The sequence below is a fragment of the Trachypithecus francoisi genome, unplaced genomic scaffold (assembly GCF_009764315.1).
Source record: "Trachypithecus francoisi isolate TF-2019V2 unplaced genomic scaffold, Tfra_2.0 Lachesis_group14, whole genome shotgun sequence".
Lineage (NCBI taxonomy): Eukaryota > Metazoa > Chordata > Mammalia > Primates > Cercopithecidae > Trachypithecus > Trachypithecus francoisi.
Window position 1 is genome coordinate 42,280,095 of NW_022681459.1, and position 17,903 is coordinate 42,297,997.

Sequence of the window (17,903 nt, forward strand, 5' to 3'; positions counted from 1 at the left end):
AATTCAGTGAAAAAAGAAAACAAATCAGGAATCTTGAGTCCTTTTGAACCAGGTATTTAAAGTTTTCGTTTTTTAAATCATGAAATATAATTTTTTTTAGTAGCAGTACCTTTAATATCTGATATGAGCAATCTCACACAAGGAGAAAATAGTAAATTACATCTAGAAAACCACCACTGATAAAAGAGAATAAAATTGTACCTTCTCAGGCTTATAGAATAAAAACACAGTTGCCATGAACATTATGAATATAGTAGGTGTGAGATAAGCTACTGCATTTTTATTCTTATTGTCATGGCTGTGGGACAGGAGTAAGAATTCTGCACTGTCGGACATGTACCTGATCCCCTAATCCTGGAGACAAAAATTTGTGCTGGCCATGATACCCGCAGTGAGAGGCGCCCAGTACGACTGTGCAGTGGCGGTATCAGGTGTGGATTCCTCAGTGGGGTCCCTGCCAGGGTGGCTGTGCTCAGAATTCAGTTAAGTGTGCCAGGCTTCTTGATTAAGTATTGATGGTACCAAAGTGTGTTTGTTTTAAGCTTAGGCAGTATTTCAGTATCACAGCCCGTAGGTTTTCCTTATGCATTAAAAGAACCACCAGGTGATAGGCTGCTCTCCTTTGAGGGCTTTCATAACATAACAACCTTTTCGCCTTTTGCCTGTGTATCAGCTTTTCCTTCCTAATAACTCACCTCAAAACTTAGTGTTTTAAAACACCTAAAATTGACGTATTAATAGCTCACAATTCTGTAACTCCGCTGGGTGGTTCTTTGGGTGGCCTCGGATATGCTCGTTCATGTGCCTCTAACTAGTCGGCTTCCAGAGCAGCTCAGGGTTGGTTGCTCCAGGGGGCCTTACCTGGGGTGGCTGCTCCAGGCTCCATGGGTCTCTCAACATCCCCGGGCTAGACTGGAATTGTTCCTATGGTCTCAGAAGGGCTCCAAAAGTTGTCTCTGAATAATGAAATCTCCCAGGTTTTCTGGCCTGGTCTCCATCTTCTATTGGTACCGGAAGATTGTAAAGAGGCCATAGCTTCCGTAAAGAGGACCCGCAGGCAGGACGCCACCATTCCTAGTGGCTACCCCTAGGATTCCCTCATCTGACCTAACTTGCTGCGAGGGCCCAGCCTCGCCTGAACGCCGACCCTGAGCATGCACAGGCAGCAGCACGGCCTCGCCCGCGCCCACCTCCGGCCGGCTGCGGCGCCCAAACAGGAACGACTGTGCTCATTTTTCAGTTGAAAAATAAAATCTAAGTTTCAGTGAGGTTGGAATTCGTTCAGCGCGATTGTTTCAAAATGTAGAGAAGTTCTCCACAATAGATGTTTTCTGAAGTCATGGGCTCTCTTCATAATGACATGTCGAAAAACAACATCTATGCCGGGCGCGGTGGCTCACGCTTGTAATCCTAGCACTTTGGGAGGCCGAGGCGGGCGGACCACGGGGTTGGAAGATCGAGACCATCCTGGCTAATATGGTGAAACCCCGTCTCTACTAAAAATACAAAAAAATGAGTGGAGGCAGGCGCCTGTAGTCCCAGCTACTCGGGAGGCTGAGGCAGGAGAATGGCGTGAACCCGGGAGACAGAGCTTGCAGTGAGCTGGGATCATACCACTGCACTCCAGCCTGGGCGACAGCGCGAGACTCCGAGTCAAAAAAAAAAAAAAAGAAAGAAAAGAAAGAAAGAGAAAAATAGCATCTATTGGAAAAAATGTATCAACGAAGACATGAGGAATTTGTTTCCATCCGGGGTAAACATAGTGAATACAATCATAAAAACCATTAATGAGAAATGACAACAGAGGCCCCTCCCCAGGTCCGCTCTGCCCTGCTGGCGCTCCCGGGGATTGATTGTTCCTCTACCAGCAGTAGAGACTTAGGGTTATTTATGGGTGACAGATAATTTCATTGGGTTTCTGCTTACTGAAACCTCTGATCTGATTTTAACTCGGAATTTAAAAATAAGTGAGACTCCTTAGTTCCCCCAACCTCCCCTCAACCTGTCACAATCCTCTGGCTTTTTTGTTTTGAAACGGAGTCTCGCTCTGTCGCTGGAGTGCACTGGCGCGATCTCGGCTCACTGCAAGCTCCGCCTCCCGGGTTCGCGCCATTCTCCTGCCTCAGCCTCCTGAGTAGCTGGGACCACAGGCGCCCGCCACCACGCCCGGCTAATTTTTTGTATTTTTAGTAGAGATGGGGTTTCACTGTGTTAGCCAGGATGGTCTCGATCTCCTGACCTCGTGATCCGCCCACCTCGGCCTCCCAAAGTGCTGGGAATCCTCTGACTTTTGTTGGAAATTCACTATCCTGTGCTTTCAGAAGGGACATTTAAATTTTGAACACGCACAAGCACCCACCAGTCACCACAGAGGCTGGCTGTGGAGCCAAGTGTCTTTCCGTTGTTGGATCATGGGGAGGGCACAGGGAAGGTGCCAGGGCTCCAGAGAATAAATAGGCTGGGGGAAGAGAAGAGTGGAGAGGGAGTTCTCGGGCAGCTTGGAGTAATGACTGCTTTCTCGCTGGAAAACAATATTTTAATATTTTAACACGAGTATGGTTCTACCAGTATGAATCAGTTAAGTATTAAGACTTTGTGAGTTCCTTAAGAGCAGATAGTTTTAGTTTTCATTAAACATCACAGTTCCACAAGCCTTTATGTGCAATTCTGAAATCTAAAAACTTGAAGAAAACAAAAATTGTCTCTATAACTTCTCTGTCTGCAAAAACTGGTTTATTTTGACTTGAGACCATTTATAAACTTTATTATTCCTAAGTGAATAGTCATGATTTTCACCATGACACATTAATGTGTTTGATTATAAGATACTCAAGATATAGGATTATAGGACACTCAGGGTCTCCCTGGGAGGTATTTTGTAATAGAAGATGCATGCACTGTTTTACTTTCCTAAAATTTGAAAAAAAAATTGCATTCAGAAGCACATCTGTCCCCAAAGGTTTTGATAAAAGATTGTGTACAGATACCACCAGCTTAGTGTGTGCTCTGGGGCAGAGTGGGTAGTCAGCAAATTTTATGTTGTTCAGTGAAACTGCCTATGTGGTGTTTTTTGTTTGTTTGTTTGTTTGTTTTTGAGACAGAGTCTCACTCTGTCACCCAGGCTGGACTGCAGTGGCATGATCTCGGCTCACTGCAAGCTTCGCCTCCTGGATTCACGCCATTCTCCAGCCTCAGCCTCCCGAGTACCTGGGACTACAGGCGCCCGCCACCATGCCTGGCTAGTTTTTTTTTTTTATTTTTAGTATAGACGGGGTTTCACCATGTTAGCCAGAATGGTCTCGATCTCCTGGGTGAATCTTCAGTCTTTTCTGTTGTGATAATTAAACAGGAGGAGGAGATCGGGGGACTTGTCTTTTATTTATTTATCTTAAACATTTTTTAATTTAATTTTTTTTGAGACAGTATCTCACTCTGTTGCTGGAGTGCAGTAGTACGATCACAGCTCACTGCAGCCTCGACCTCCTGGGTTCAAGTGATTTTCCTGCCTCAGCCTCCCGAGTAGCTGGGATTACAGGCACCCGCCACCACACTGGGCTAGTACTTGTATTTTTAGTAGAGACAGGGTTCCACCATGTTGACCAGACTGGTCTCGAACTCCTGACCTCAGGTGATCTGCCTGTGTCGGCCTCCCAAAGTGCTGGGATTACAGGCGTGAGCCACGGTGCCCAGCGAATTTTTATGACCATGAGTGGGGACAGATTTATTAAACAGATCACAAAGAGCCATAGTTTTCAGGGAAGAAATTGATAAATTAGACTATATTCAAATTAAGAATTTCTGTTTATTAAGAGACATCACTAAGAAAATGACAAAGCAAGTTGCAGAATGGGAACAGATCTATGAACATACAGAACTGACAGAGGGCTCACATCAACAATATGTAAAGAGCTCTTAAAAATCACTAAGAGAAAAATGGGTAAAAGACATAAACATGTAATTTATAAAAGCAAATACTTGAATGTGTTCAACTTTCTTAATATTCGTGTAAATGCAAATTAACATCACAACAAGATAACACATCCTCCAAAATGGCTGAAATTTAAAAGACAGAACACCAAGTGTTGGAGAGAATCTAGAGCAACAAGAACTCTCATCTGCTGGAGGGGATACTGTGTTTGGCATTGAATACTAGTTCTAGAAAGTAGCACATTTAGGACTCAAGTATTTCACTCTTAGGATAACAGAAAAACATGCACAGCTGCATGGAAAGACATGTATGGAAATGTGTGTGGCATCATTCTTTCTAATTGGAAAAATATCTTGACACAAACCCCAAATGTGACTGCTGTTTTCCAGCTTAGAAGCTGTCATTCCTGTCCTCACAACAACAAAAAACACCTTGAACAAGCTGAACATTAACAACTTGTCTTAGATCCACCAGAGACTTGAGGCTAACAGGGCAAACCATTATCCGCCCATTGGAGAGGCAGTGAGTCCCAGCCTAACAAGATCGGAGGCTGGCCGCCGGGCCAGAACCACAGTGGGAAGACTGAAATGTAAATGACAAATCCCTGGAGGCTCTGTGTACAGAAACTTGAGAATTAAGAATTAAAGGAGCCCAGTCTTAGGGGGCCCTACACTTTCATGAATCTCCAGGAGCTCTGCCAGACGCTCTTGTGAACATTAGGGAAAATTCCCTCCCGCTTCCCACAGGGAAGGGGAAAAGTAACTACATTGAAATATGCCCAGGGCGTTCCGTTCTCCTTAGCAAAAGCCTGCCCCAGGGAAACCATTTCACCAGAGTCTAACCACCCTGGGCTTTAGCAGGGCCTAACACATGTTAGCATAAAAATAAAAATCATATCAAACTTTTCTTCAGAACCCATGCAAGCAAGCAAGAAAACTCCACCAACCTAAAATTCTGTATCCAGCAAAATTATCTTTCCAAAGTGAAGAAAAATACTTTCTCAGACAAACATAAATTTGCTATCAGTAGATCTGTCAAAATGTTAAAAGAAGTTATCCAGAGAGAAGAAAATGATATAGGCTACAAACTTGGATCTAGATAAAGAAAAAAAGGTTTTGGAGAAGGAAGAAAGGGACTTCCTGGTTCCCTCCTCCATGGGGCACTGGTGCCATGCCCAGCACCCAGATGCCCCTACCCAATGCCGAATAAGAATTTCTGGCTCTAAAAGGAAGAGTGGAAAACTTGTGTTCTCAACCCACAGCTGCTACTGCTACATTTAATGACACTGCAGTGAACATTGCAAATTCTCTGGCTCATGGAGGGAGGAATCTATTCCAAAGACTCTGGGAAAAACTGTAAATTAAACAAGAATATGGTGAAATCTGTTTCCTGAGCTTTATTGATGTTAATAATGCACCTTATTGGCCAGGCACAGTGGCTCACGACTGTAATCCCAGCACTTTGGGTGGCCAAGGTGGGAGGATCACAAAGTCAGGAGATCGAGACCAGCCTGGTCAACATGGTGAAACCCTGTCTCTTCTAAAAATACAATAATTAGCTGGGCGTGGTGGCATGTGCCTGAAATTCCAGTGACTTGGGAGGCTGAAGCAGGAGAATCGCTTGAACCCGGGAGGTGGAGGTTGCCGTGAGCTGAGATGGCACCACTGCGCTCTAGCCTGGCAACAGAGGAAGACCCCCTCTCAAAAAAAGAAAGAAAAAAAACTGGTCACGTTTTCACCATATACAAAAATTAACTCAGGTTGGATTAAAGATTCAAATTTAAGACCTCAAACTACAATAATCCTAGAAGAAAAATTTCAAAAGTACCATTCTGGATATGGGCTATGGGAAATAATTCATGACAAAGTCTTCAAAAGAAATTGCAACAAAAGCAAAAGTTGACAAGCGGGACCTAATTAAACTAAAGAGCTGTCACACAGCAAAAGAAACCAACAGAGTAAACAGACAACCTACAGAATGGGGGGACTTACTCACAAAGCATCATACAACAAAGGGCTAATATCCAGAATCTATAAGGAACTTAATTCCACAAGCAAAAAATGAATAACCCCCTTTGAAAAGGGGCCATAGTCATAGACACTTCTCAAAAGAAGACACACATGCAGCCAACAAACATGAATAAAATGCTCATCATCACTAATCATGAGAGAAATGCAAATCAAAACCACAGTGAGATATTATCTCACGCCGGTCAGAATGGCTATTTTTAAGAAGTCAAAAAAATAGCAGATACTGGCAAGGATAAGGAGAAAAGGGAATGCTTATACACCATTGGTGGGAATGTAAGTTAGTTCAGCCACTGTGGAAAGCAGCTTGGAGATTTCTCAAAGAACATAAAACAGAACTAACATTCAGCCCAGCAATCTCATTACTGAATCTGTATCCAAAAGAAAACAAATCGTTCCACCATAAAGACACGTGCACTCGTATGTTTATTGCAACACTATTCACAATAGCAAAGACATGGCATGGGATCAACCTAGGTGCCCCTCAACAGTGGACTGGATAAAAATGTGGTACATACCATGGAGTACTATGCAGCCACAATAGAATGAAATTATGTTCTTTGAGGGAAAATGGCTAGAGCTGGAAACCACTAAGTGAGCTAACGTAGTAACGGAAACCAAATGCCTCATATTCTTATAAGTAGGAGCTAAACTCTGAGTACCCATGGACATGAAGGTGGTAACAATAGACACTAGGGACTGCTAGGAGTGGGAGGGAGGAAAAGGCTGAAAAACCGCTGAGTACTGGGTTCAGTACCTGGGTGTTGGAATCATTCATGCCCCAATCCTCAGCAGCACACAATATACCCAGGGAAAAAACCTGCACATGCACACCCCGAATCTAACATAAAAGTTGAAAAAGAGAAAAACAGAATGGAGTCTCTGTTCTCAACCTATCAGTCGTGCCCCTCTTCAATTTGAAACTCTCACTATTGGCTATATTTGGGGGTACCCTATTTCCCATCTCATAACTTATTTTAAGAAGCACAGAATAATAATGTGTGGGCTTGGGATTCAGGTTTTGAAATAAAACACTGAGCCTTCAATGACCTTCCTGTACATGTAAAAGCACAGCTGTCTGCATGGCAGCAGCTGGACCCCACAGTGTGGATTGTGCCTTCACCCTGGAATCTCTGTGATGCCCTATCACCATGGTGATGGGATTAGGGATCTCTTGCCCTCGGTCCTAAGTGCCACTGTCTGTGCTGAGTTTTTCAAAGGTCAGAGCAGATTGAACCTTCGTGGTTTCGTTTTTCCTGATTTTGATTTGTCTTATGGGGATCCTGTGTTCCTGCATTCGAAGTATGTTCATCCTGGCCTGTCAAATGCGGTCTTTTCAAATTACTAGTTAATACTCTCAAAACATGTTATTTAAAAAATTATCCTCTGTATTTTCCATAGGCAGTTACAAATATGTTTCATGTTTATGTTTTATTTCTCAATTTATATATTTGATTCTTGTGTCAAGCAGGGTACCTTTGAAACTTTTCTTCATTTAAAAAGTATGTATCTTGGCTCAGGCCTGTAATCCCAGCACTTTGGGAGGCCAAGGCGGGAGGATCACGAAGTGAGATCAAGACCATCCTGGCCAATACGGTGAAACCCTGTCTACTAAAAATACAAAAAATTAGCCAGGTGTGGTGGCAGCTGGTGAAGTCCCAGTATGGTGTAGTCCCAGGTACCCGGGAGGCTGAGGCAGGAGAATCGCTTGAACCTGGGAGGCGGGGGTTGCAGTGAGCCGGGATGGCACCATTGCACTCCAGCCTGTGCGACAGAGCAAGACTCCATCTAAAAAAAATCTATATATATACACACACACATATATATACACACATATATACATACATATATACACATATATACACACATATATACACACACATATATACACACACACATATATATACACAATTTCCTTTTACATCCTGCATCCTTCAATGTTCCATCCCCCACCCCACAAATTAAGTTATTCCGTAGGAGAGAATGTGGCAAAGCCTATTTTAATGCAGTTTTTAACCTAATTAAGAACCTATGAAATCATTACTTTCCAAAAGTTTGGAACAAAGCCACAGTAGTGTGGATGGGTTGGAGGCTTTTCACACAATAAAATGTACCTATCTTTGTTTTTAACATGATTTTCCTTCCTCTCTTCTTTTTTTGTGAAATGTGTATTTACTTTGATAAATTTGCAGTAAGTCATTTCCATTCACATATTAATTTTTTAAAGTAATAAGAGTGTGTGTTGTCTATGTGTGAAATAAAACACACATTTATTTTTATGCTTTGGGAGTTACCCAAAATCATTGAATTGTCAATTACAGTCAATCACCCAACCTCCTCACCTTTCCAGAGTATTCTTAGTCAAATATTTTTTTTTGTTACCCAATGAAATGCAGTATTTCAACTCAGAAAGATAAATAGAATGAATTGGTAGAGACTGTTAACTAAGAACATACAGTTTTATTTATACTCAGAAACAAGTAGATCATGTACATATATATGAAGATAAAAATTAAAAGGATAATTGTATAATTTGCATGTAGAGAGCTTTGAAAACCTGTTTACTTGTTAATGCTGTTTTGATGTAATGTGTGACTTAGTTCTCCCAAGCCATTATCCAGAGCTCTGTAAAGGAGTTCAGTGCTCATCAGTTCTGTGACTTGGAAACTGTCTAAGTTTAGATGCAATTGTATTTGTTAGTAAATAAGGCAAGATGCTATTGTTTCACGGGTTTTAGTGCAGAAGACTGGATAGATAAGCTGCTCCACCCAGCTCACTGGTGTTCATTTCATGGTCATCTCATCTGCTGACCGTGGATATAAAGCACTTATCTTCAATGACCTTCCTGTACATGTAAAAGCACAGTTGTCTTGGGAGGCCGAGACGGGCGGATCACGAGGTCAGGAGATCGAGACCATCCTGGCTAACACGGTGAAACCCCGTCTCTACTAAAAAATACAAAAAAAAAAACCTAGCGAGGCGAGGTGGCGGGCGCCTGTAGTCCCAGCTACTCAGGAGGCTGAGGCAGGAGAATGGTGTAAACCCGGGAGGCAGAGCTTGCAGTGAGCTGAGATCCGGCCACTGCACTCCAGCCCGGGAGACAGAGCGAGACTCCGTCTCAAAAAAAAAAAAAAAAAACAAAAACAAACAAACAACAAAAAAAAGCACAGTTGTCTGCATGGCAGCAGTTGGACCCCATAATGTGGATTCTGCCTTCACCCTGAAATGTCTATGATGATCTATCACCATGGTGATGGGATTAGGGATCTCTTGCCCTTTGCTCTGCCACTGTCTCTGCCAGCCAGGCCACTAGGACATTGTGGCAGACAGTGGTGCCCTTTGTGTGGAGGGCACTGAGTGTGCGCTGAGGCAGACACAGCACTTTTGACAACTTTATCTGCTTCTTTCAAAACTGGGTCTGAATTTTGATAAAGTGGTTGGTTTTAGGCCAAGCAGGTATGTAAGCCTCTGAGCCTTATTAAGCTGTGAAATCTAAAGCAGGTCCTTTCACTGATAATTAAGCCTCATAAGCACTTATACTGTACACTTTACCTACATCGAATCATTCGGCCATCACCACAGACATAAGGCATGGTTGATTTACTATCACCTTTCGCTGGGCAGAAAAAGACAGAGATGAATGTGCCCAAGCTTATGAGCCCCTCAGCAAAAGAGCCAAGATGGGAACCCAAGCATACGGCCCCAATGCTGAGGCTCTGAACTACCGACCTGCCCTCAGCACTCAGCCATGGGATCGTGAGTCACTGTGCAAGGGAGTTCCGACATCTGCATGTATGTGTGGAATGATCTGAGCCTGCAGAGTTCCTACACGCTAGCCACATTATAGGGTGGTGTCCGTGGTCACATAGCTCAGGGCAGGTATTAATACACGAATAGTTTAGCTGTGTCACAGTCTTTATGTGAAAGGCACATAAAAGCCCAAATGCTTTTGAACTGGTTGCGGATTTTGAGTTGGAGGACAACACTTGGGACAACCGGTCACATTCTTTCAGTGCTCGGCCACTCCTCAGCACATATCCCAAAGCCGGTAAATAATGGGAAGACCCTTGATTGATATTTGATGGCATTATGAACTTCAAATGACCCCTACAGAAATGTTAAAAAAAAAAGAAAAAAGAAAAAAAAGTCTGTGAACTACACAACCTGGGGACAAGTAAGAACACAAAATACCGCTAAATAATTAGCCTCCTGTATCACCCTGGTTGCAACTCCCTTGGCAGCTGGTTTGAAGAGCCTCAGCGCTCACCAGGGCCATCTGCCCACTAATGCCCTCTCTCGCTGTGGGTTGCCTGGGCTGAACATAGGCAGCCCCTCACATGATGACTGCTAACACAAGGCAAAGGAAGACTAAATGGAAAATGCAAGGTTATAGTGATTATTTTAAAATATAAGTATTTCAGTATTTTCTAATCTTTAATAATCGATTTTTTTAGGGGAGGTTTTTTTTTTTTTGAGACAGAGTCTTGCGCTGTTGCCCAGGCTGGAGTGCAGTGGCATGATCTCAACTCACTGCAACCTCCGCCTCCTATGTTCGAGCAATTCTCCTGCTTCAGCCTCCAGAGTGGCTGGGATTACATGCATGTGCTACCACGCCCAGCTAAGTTTTTGTGTTTTTAGTAGAGATGGGGTTTCACTCTGTTAGCCAGGATGGTCTCAATCTTCTGACCTCATGATTCGTCCACCTTGGCCTCCCAAAGAGCTGGGATTACAGGCATGAGCCACCGCGCCTGGCCCGGCCCAACCCGTTTTTTGTTTTTTGTTTTGTTTTGTTTTGTTTTTTGAGATGAAGTCTCTGTCATCCAGGCTGGAGTGCAGTGGTGCGATCTCAGCTCACTGCAACCTCTGCCTCCAGGTTCAAGGGATTCTTCTGCCTCAGCCTCCCGAGTAACTGGGACTATAAGCACATGCCACCTTGCCTGGCTAATTTTTTGTGTTTTCTCTTTTTTTTTTTTAGTAGACATGGGGTTTCACCATGTTGGTCAGGCTGATCTCGCATTCCTGACCTCAAATGACCCACCCTCCTCGACCTCCCAAACTGCTGGGATTACAGGTGTGAGCCACTATGCCTGGCTGATTATTTTCATAACCAAGACAAGAAATAAATATAATTAATGCTGGTGCATGGTGTTAAATTTAGTCTTTAAAAAATTCACGTAGGCCGGCGCGGTGGCTCAAGCCTGTCATCCCAGCACTTTGGGAGGCCGAGACGGGTGGATCACGAGGTCAGGAGATCGAGACCATCCTGGCTAACATGGTGAAACCCCGTCTCTACTAAAAAAAATACAAAAAAAAAACTAGCCGGGCGACGTGGCGGGCGCCTGTAGTCCCAGCTACTCGGGAGGCTGAGGCAGGAGAATGGCGTCAACCCGGGAGGCGGAGCTTGCAGTGAGCTGAGATCCGGCCACTGCACTCCAGCCTGGGCAGCAGAGCGAGACTCCGTCTCAAAAAAAGAAAAAAAAAAAAAAATTCACGCATATGTAATCCCAGCACCTTGGGAGGCCGAGACAGGCGGATCACAAGGTCAGGAGATCGAGACCATCCTGACTAACACGGTGAAACCCCATCTCTACTAAAAAATACAAAAAACTAGCCAGGCAAGGTGGCAGGCACCTGTAGTCCCAACTACTCGGGAGGCTGAGGCAGGAGAATGGCATAAACCCGGGAGGCGGAGCTTGTAGTGAGCTGAGATCCGGCCACTGCACTCCAGCCTGGGTGACAGAGCGAGACTCCATCTCAAAAAAAAAAAAAAAAAAAAAATCACGCATAAACAAGGGCAGAACCCTGTACCCTCCATGATAAATGCAGTAGCAGTGTATGTGGGTCTGTGGAGGTTGAAAGGGACTTGGTAGAAGTCAGGAAGGTAGTGGCTATCCTGCTGGGCTTTTAAAGGGTCTGAAGAAGTGACAGGATGCTGTGGTTGAATCCGAGCATGTATTTTAGTATTTGTTCATTTGGAGTTTGATTATTTCTTGTTGTTTTCATTTGCCACTACCTGGAAAGCCAAGGGCTCTACTCTCATTTCATTTCTGCTCTTTCTTTGCCTTCCTTGGTCCATAAAGAGGATGGTCCAGAAGAAGCTCATTCCATGCTTGTTAACCAGGCACATCCCTAAGTTCTAGTCCCTGAGTCATTCATGAGTAGCACCACCATAAACTGACAGCCATGCTGTGTCCTTCCACATCCCCTAGGTGATTCGAAGAAGCCTTCCAAAAAGTGTGCGAAAAGGGAGCCCTACTCTACTATCACAGTAAAGTAGCCTGTTTTTGCCTAAGATGTAAATGTTATTTTCTTGGTTCCCTTATTTTTCAGTTGATATCAGCTATGGGAAAATTATCCAGTACATTAGAGATGTTAGCTAATGTTTCCTTGGGAATGGAGGAGGTGTATCTTACCAACTGACACCTGATTCCAGAGGATGTACAACATTGGCAGTGGCAGATAGTACACTGCATGTTAAGGGATGTTTTCTTCAGGACCAAGCTTTCCACTTTAGATAAGAATTCTGCAATTGCTACCCCGAAATTATCTAGACAGAGACATTCTTCAAGAAAACTCCTGTGCTTTCCTAAGGGAACTCTACTCTAGAGTTGGGGCTTTTGACTTGAACATTCTTTCTCATCTTGGTTACCCAGAGTTTCCAAGTGAACAAAAGACCTGTGTGAGCCGTCCATAGCATGGCCTGATTCTCAGAGTGTTTTCTTTCTCTAATTACAGGTGACTTCAGGGAGCACATTCAATGGTACATATTCTGGAATCACTCACTGGCTGTGAGAAAAAGATTCTATAGGAAATGTGGAGCCTAACTGCTGGCTTTTGTCTGGAGAGCCTCCATGATCCAAGACACTTGGTGGGAATGAGGATGTGGGGTATAGTAAAAGAAACTGGTTTTCCAGGTGATGAACTCTTTTTATCTATGTATAGTTCCTGGGAACGTGTTCACATTAGGTGGCGTTCACATTAGGTTGTGTGGGAGTGTGTGTATTAGTGTGGGGTGGGGTGATCTATGTGCAAGTCTGCATGATTTGCTTGTGAATGTGTGTCTATGTGTGTTTCCCTAGGAAAAAAATGTGCTTACCCAGCACAACTCTCAGTGCCATTTTTCTTAAGTTAACAAATCAGACCGTACACCTTACTTACATTAGTTCAAACCTCATCATGCCCATATGCTGTGAGCTTGTTTATTGAATCCACATACCAGATGGAGAAACTAAGCCACATAAATAAATGTGCCCTGGCTCACTTGCTACGAAGTGAGGAGCCAAGATGTTTACTCATACGGTGCTAACGTTGAAGGCCTGAACTACAACCTCTATTTATCAGCCAGTGAAGGGATCACCATTCACCATGCAAGGGAGTTCCAGCACCCTCTATGCCTGGAATTACCGAAGCCTGCAGAGATTCCAAACGCCATCCCTCACATAAGAGAGCCTCAGTGATCTCAGAATCCAGGTAGCTATGTAGGCATCTCCCTGCAAGTTTCACATGGTCCTTAGTGGGAAACGACATAGAAAGCCCATGTTTCTGATCAAGTCACAGGTTCTGAAACACTAAGGGAGGCACTAAGTAGGACAATATGGTACCTGTGTGTCACAGCTGGGTCTCTCCTCAAGACATGGCTCAAGTCCAATAAGAATTGGGGAAATGCTTTAGAGTTTTGGACAGAGTTATCACCACAAGCCCTCTGAGCTACATAATTTAGGGATCATGACTATTAAGTACTCAAATTACCACTTGGTTGTTATCCGGGTATCCGTCATCCTTGTGGCAACTCTCTTGTGAAGCTGGCGGGGAGAGCCTCAGTGCTGGAGTTGAGCCTCCCTTCTGGATGGACCCTCCCTGTGTTAGCAGGTGGGTGCAGGCATGGGGTCAGCACGCTCAGTGGATTTACACACACAGCATTGAAGAATAAGGCTGGGCTTCATTATTTACACATTTTAAAAACTGATGATCTTCATAACATAAAATCAATGATGTACTACATTAGAATACTGTCCCTAGTATTGAATCTTGTCTCTCAATAAAGGGTTGCTTAAAGTCACATGAGAGATTCCATTCAACTGATGATACATGGGACAGGCCATAGCAGCAGTTAAAGCAGTCATTTGAAAAGGCTTTTACTATAAACTTACATCTGAGCCTGAAGTAGGGGATAAAAGAGGTGATTAGCTCCCCTGTGCCATGTTCCTATTACATGCATGGTGGAGGACAGTTACACAGGAATGTGATGGAGGGAACAGAGCAAAGGATTGCACAGGTCCATTGAACCCATAAGACAATGGTGAGGTTAGTGAATGAGACTGGTCATTCTAGGTCAAATTTTACCTCATGCGTTCTTTCCATGCTGTCTTCCAGTAGTTCCTTCTCTTTTTTATTAACTCGGTCACTGTTGCTAAAATCCTTATTAAAAGAGGACAAAGCTTTGTAATAACATAAAAGCTTATAAAGTTGTGATAGCTCAAATTTTACAAAATATTGGAGGCTTTTGCCTGAGACCTGGGTGACCTAGTTGTGTAAGAATAGGAGGTTCCTGTGAAGACTACTGGACTTCTGGAAAGAAAGATCTAAGTTATCTCTCTGTGATATGGAGTTAGTCTTAAAGCCAGGGACATGGTAGTCTCTGAGAGCAAGCAGGGGGTCACAGAAGAACACAGAGAAATAAATAATGTGGGTAATACATATGTTTATAGTATCTAGAAGAAAACATCAAGCTGGACATTAAAAAATACCTAGAGTTTTGACAAAGACAACTAAAATATAAGAATCTTTAAAACTCACAATGCAAATCAGGACCACGTGGCTTCCTTTTATTTCTACCAAACAGTAAAATAAACATAGCACCAATCTTGCGAACACACTTCCAGAGAATACACAGAGTAAATGCAGCCTTGCTGCTTGATTATTTCCAGAGAATCTTGATTGCACTCCTGCAATAACAGACATTACAGAAAAGGGGAAGGACAGAAACATTTTTCTGAAGGTAGAAGTCAAACTCTGAAAACAAACATTAGCAATCTAGCATCAGACTTTTTCTCAGAAAGGAAGAAAAACAGGATTTTATGGGGGGATTTCACTGGGGTTCAAGGGGAGAGAATCAGTGGCTTTCTGAGATCGTTGTTAAAGGGTTGGGAGAAGAGAGGGCCATTGGGTTAATGCAAGGGACATTTGGTGACAGAGGAAAACAGAACTTGGAGTTAACATCAGAGAGGGTCCTGTGGCTATGGAGAGGTCTCCCTAAGAAGAGACAGGACTCTGTCGCCTGCCACAGCAAGGTCTAGGGATGGATGTGGAATGTGTAGATTAGAAACTGAATTTGGATGTGGAAAGAATGAGCAGAGAAGGCACACCTAGAGCTGGCGCAGCCAGTGCGCATTCTTAGCCAGACCTTATTGCAGGTGGCTCTGATCAATAGTCAAGGAGGCAGTGGGGGTTGCAGACTTAATTCATTAAACCACGAAAGCACCAGCCCACATGGCCACTTTTCCAGTTAATTCACAGTAGCTTGCATATTCAGGTTTGATCCGTGGAAGGGAAGTTACTCTTTGCAGACCCATCTTCTGACAATCATTTTGCAATGTCAGAAGGTCTGAGCAGCCTTAGGAGGCAAGCAGACCCTGGTCCCTCAGTGTAGTCACTGGAGGAGACAGTCACTGAGAGGCAGCTGACAGGGTGAAGGGAGAGGGGAGGAAGGCCACAAAGATGACAGCCTTTAAAATAAACTGTCATATTGGGGAGGTCAAGGATCTGAAAGAGGAAGGAGAATCTTTATCATTAAGGACCTGTCCTTATCTCAGGCATCTCCTCCAGAGCATCACCTTTGTCCACCCACACACCTCGGGCTAGGAGGACTGGAGAAAGACAGTGAGGGGTCTCTTGGGTCTCTGGCACAGGGCGTGATGTAGAGGTGTCAGTTGTTCAGGAATCTCCATCTCTAGGGAACCAAATACATTTCCCATCTCAGATCCTTCACTCATTGGGGTTGGGATTCTGCTCGTCACTTATCATCTCTGAATGTCAGCATCCTCAAGTGTAACATCTCAGCCACAGCCCCTCCTCTGCCCTCCCTGCAGGGCTGATGTTCTCCACAAGCCATAAGGCATCATGCCCACGGAAAAGCCGAACAGGAAACCATGTGCCACTGCCCCAGAGCCATCCAAGCACCCTCTCCATATTCAGCCACTACTAAGTATCCAGCTTATTCCTCCTGGCGTGTAGTAAACACTTAGAGAACACTACTGAAGTACTAGTCCTCTCTTAAGGTTTTCCTGTATTTAGTGATTTTTTAGCCCTATACTGTGATACTAAGAAGTAGGGCCTAAAAACTATTGCTAAAATTTCATTATGACAGTGCAGAGGACTGAGGGCAGAGGGACGACATGAGCTTGCCAGGTCCACATGGCTTAGTGGAATTTGAATCCGGGCCCCCACTGCACCAGCCCCGCACTTGCAGTCATCCTGCTGTGTTCTCCTCTCCATGAAGGCACTGCCCACGGACTGTCTGATAGAGCTGTTGAGTGCTCACTGAATCACTTTGATTCAGCAGGCTCTGCTTGGAATCCTGTAAAGAACAGGATCATAAGTTTAAACTTAAAACTGATTATCACTATTTTCCCTCTGGTCTTCTGTCAGCAAGATGTCAACAGCCCTCTCTATTGTAAATGCATTAACCAGCATCTTCTCTCACAGAGGTTTTAAGAAGATACGCCATGTACACCATCCAGCGTCGGAGGCATCATGGCTTCTGGGTAAAGAAGAAGACGTAGCCACAAGAAGGTACTGTGGAAGTTCATTAAGTTGATTCAAGAATCGCAATTGTGGGGAGTATTCAGTGTCCCATATGTAAAAGGAAACTATGAAGAGATTAAGCCATATTTTTTAATGTGTCAGAATTCTAATTTGCCTAGTCAGTAAGTATTACTGCAACCACAAAAGTAAATATCCACTTAAAAGTCAAATTTGGTTCATGTTTCATGACAGACAATGTTTCAAGCTAATGTCTAGAACTTACCTGGTTGTTAAACATTAGCATAGGTCTCCCTGAAAGAGTGGTGCTATATTATTATTTTTCAATTGATATATTTCTTTAGAGAGTTTTAAATTGGCATAAAAACTGAGCATATGGCCGGGCATGGTGGTTCACACTTATAATCCCAGCACTTTAGGAGGCCAAGGCTGGCAGATCATCTGAGGCTGGGAGTAGGAGACCAGCCTGGCTGACATGGTGAAACCCTGTCTCTACTAAAAATACAAAAAAATTTAGCTGGGTGTGGTGGCGGGTGCCTGTAATCCCAGCTACTCAGGAGGCTGAGGCAGGAGAATAGCTTGAACCTGGGAGGTGGAGGTTGCAACCAGCTAAGATCACGCCATTACACTCCAGACTGGGCAACAAGAGTGAAACTCCATCTCAAAAAAAAAAAAAATTGAGCATATAATACATGAAGTTCCCATATTATTCTGTCTCCTCACCCTCACTTCCTAATTTCACCTGTTATTAACATCTTACATTACTGTAATACATTTGCTAATAATGAGAAAATATTGACACATTATTATCTGAAGTCTATCATTTGCATAATATTCTTTCTTTCTGTTATACATATATATGAAGTTTGAAATATTTATAACATTATGTTCATCCTTACGGTCTCATAAAGAATATCTTCACCTCTTAAAAATCCCCTCTTCTCATTAATCTCTGTCCTTTCTCTGCCTACACCTTGGCAACTATTAATATTTTTACTGTCACTTCAGTTTTGCCTTTTCCAGAATGTCATATAGTTGGAATCATATATTATGTAGTTTTTTCATATGAATTTAGTTCACTAAATTGATGTATACTTAAGCTTCCTTCCTGTCTTTTTTATGCCTTAATAGCAAAAAATGGCACAATAAATCACCAAATAATATTGCATTAAATGGATTTTTGTCTT

General features: G+C 43.4%; 1 pseudogene; it reads left to right on the forward strand.

The window, feature by feature from the left end:
* LOC117096533 overlaps positions 1 to 17,903 on the forward strand; it is a 31,177-nt pseudogene that overhangs the window by 2,323 nt on the left and 10,951 nt on the right.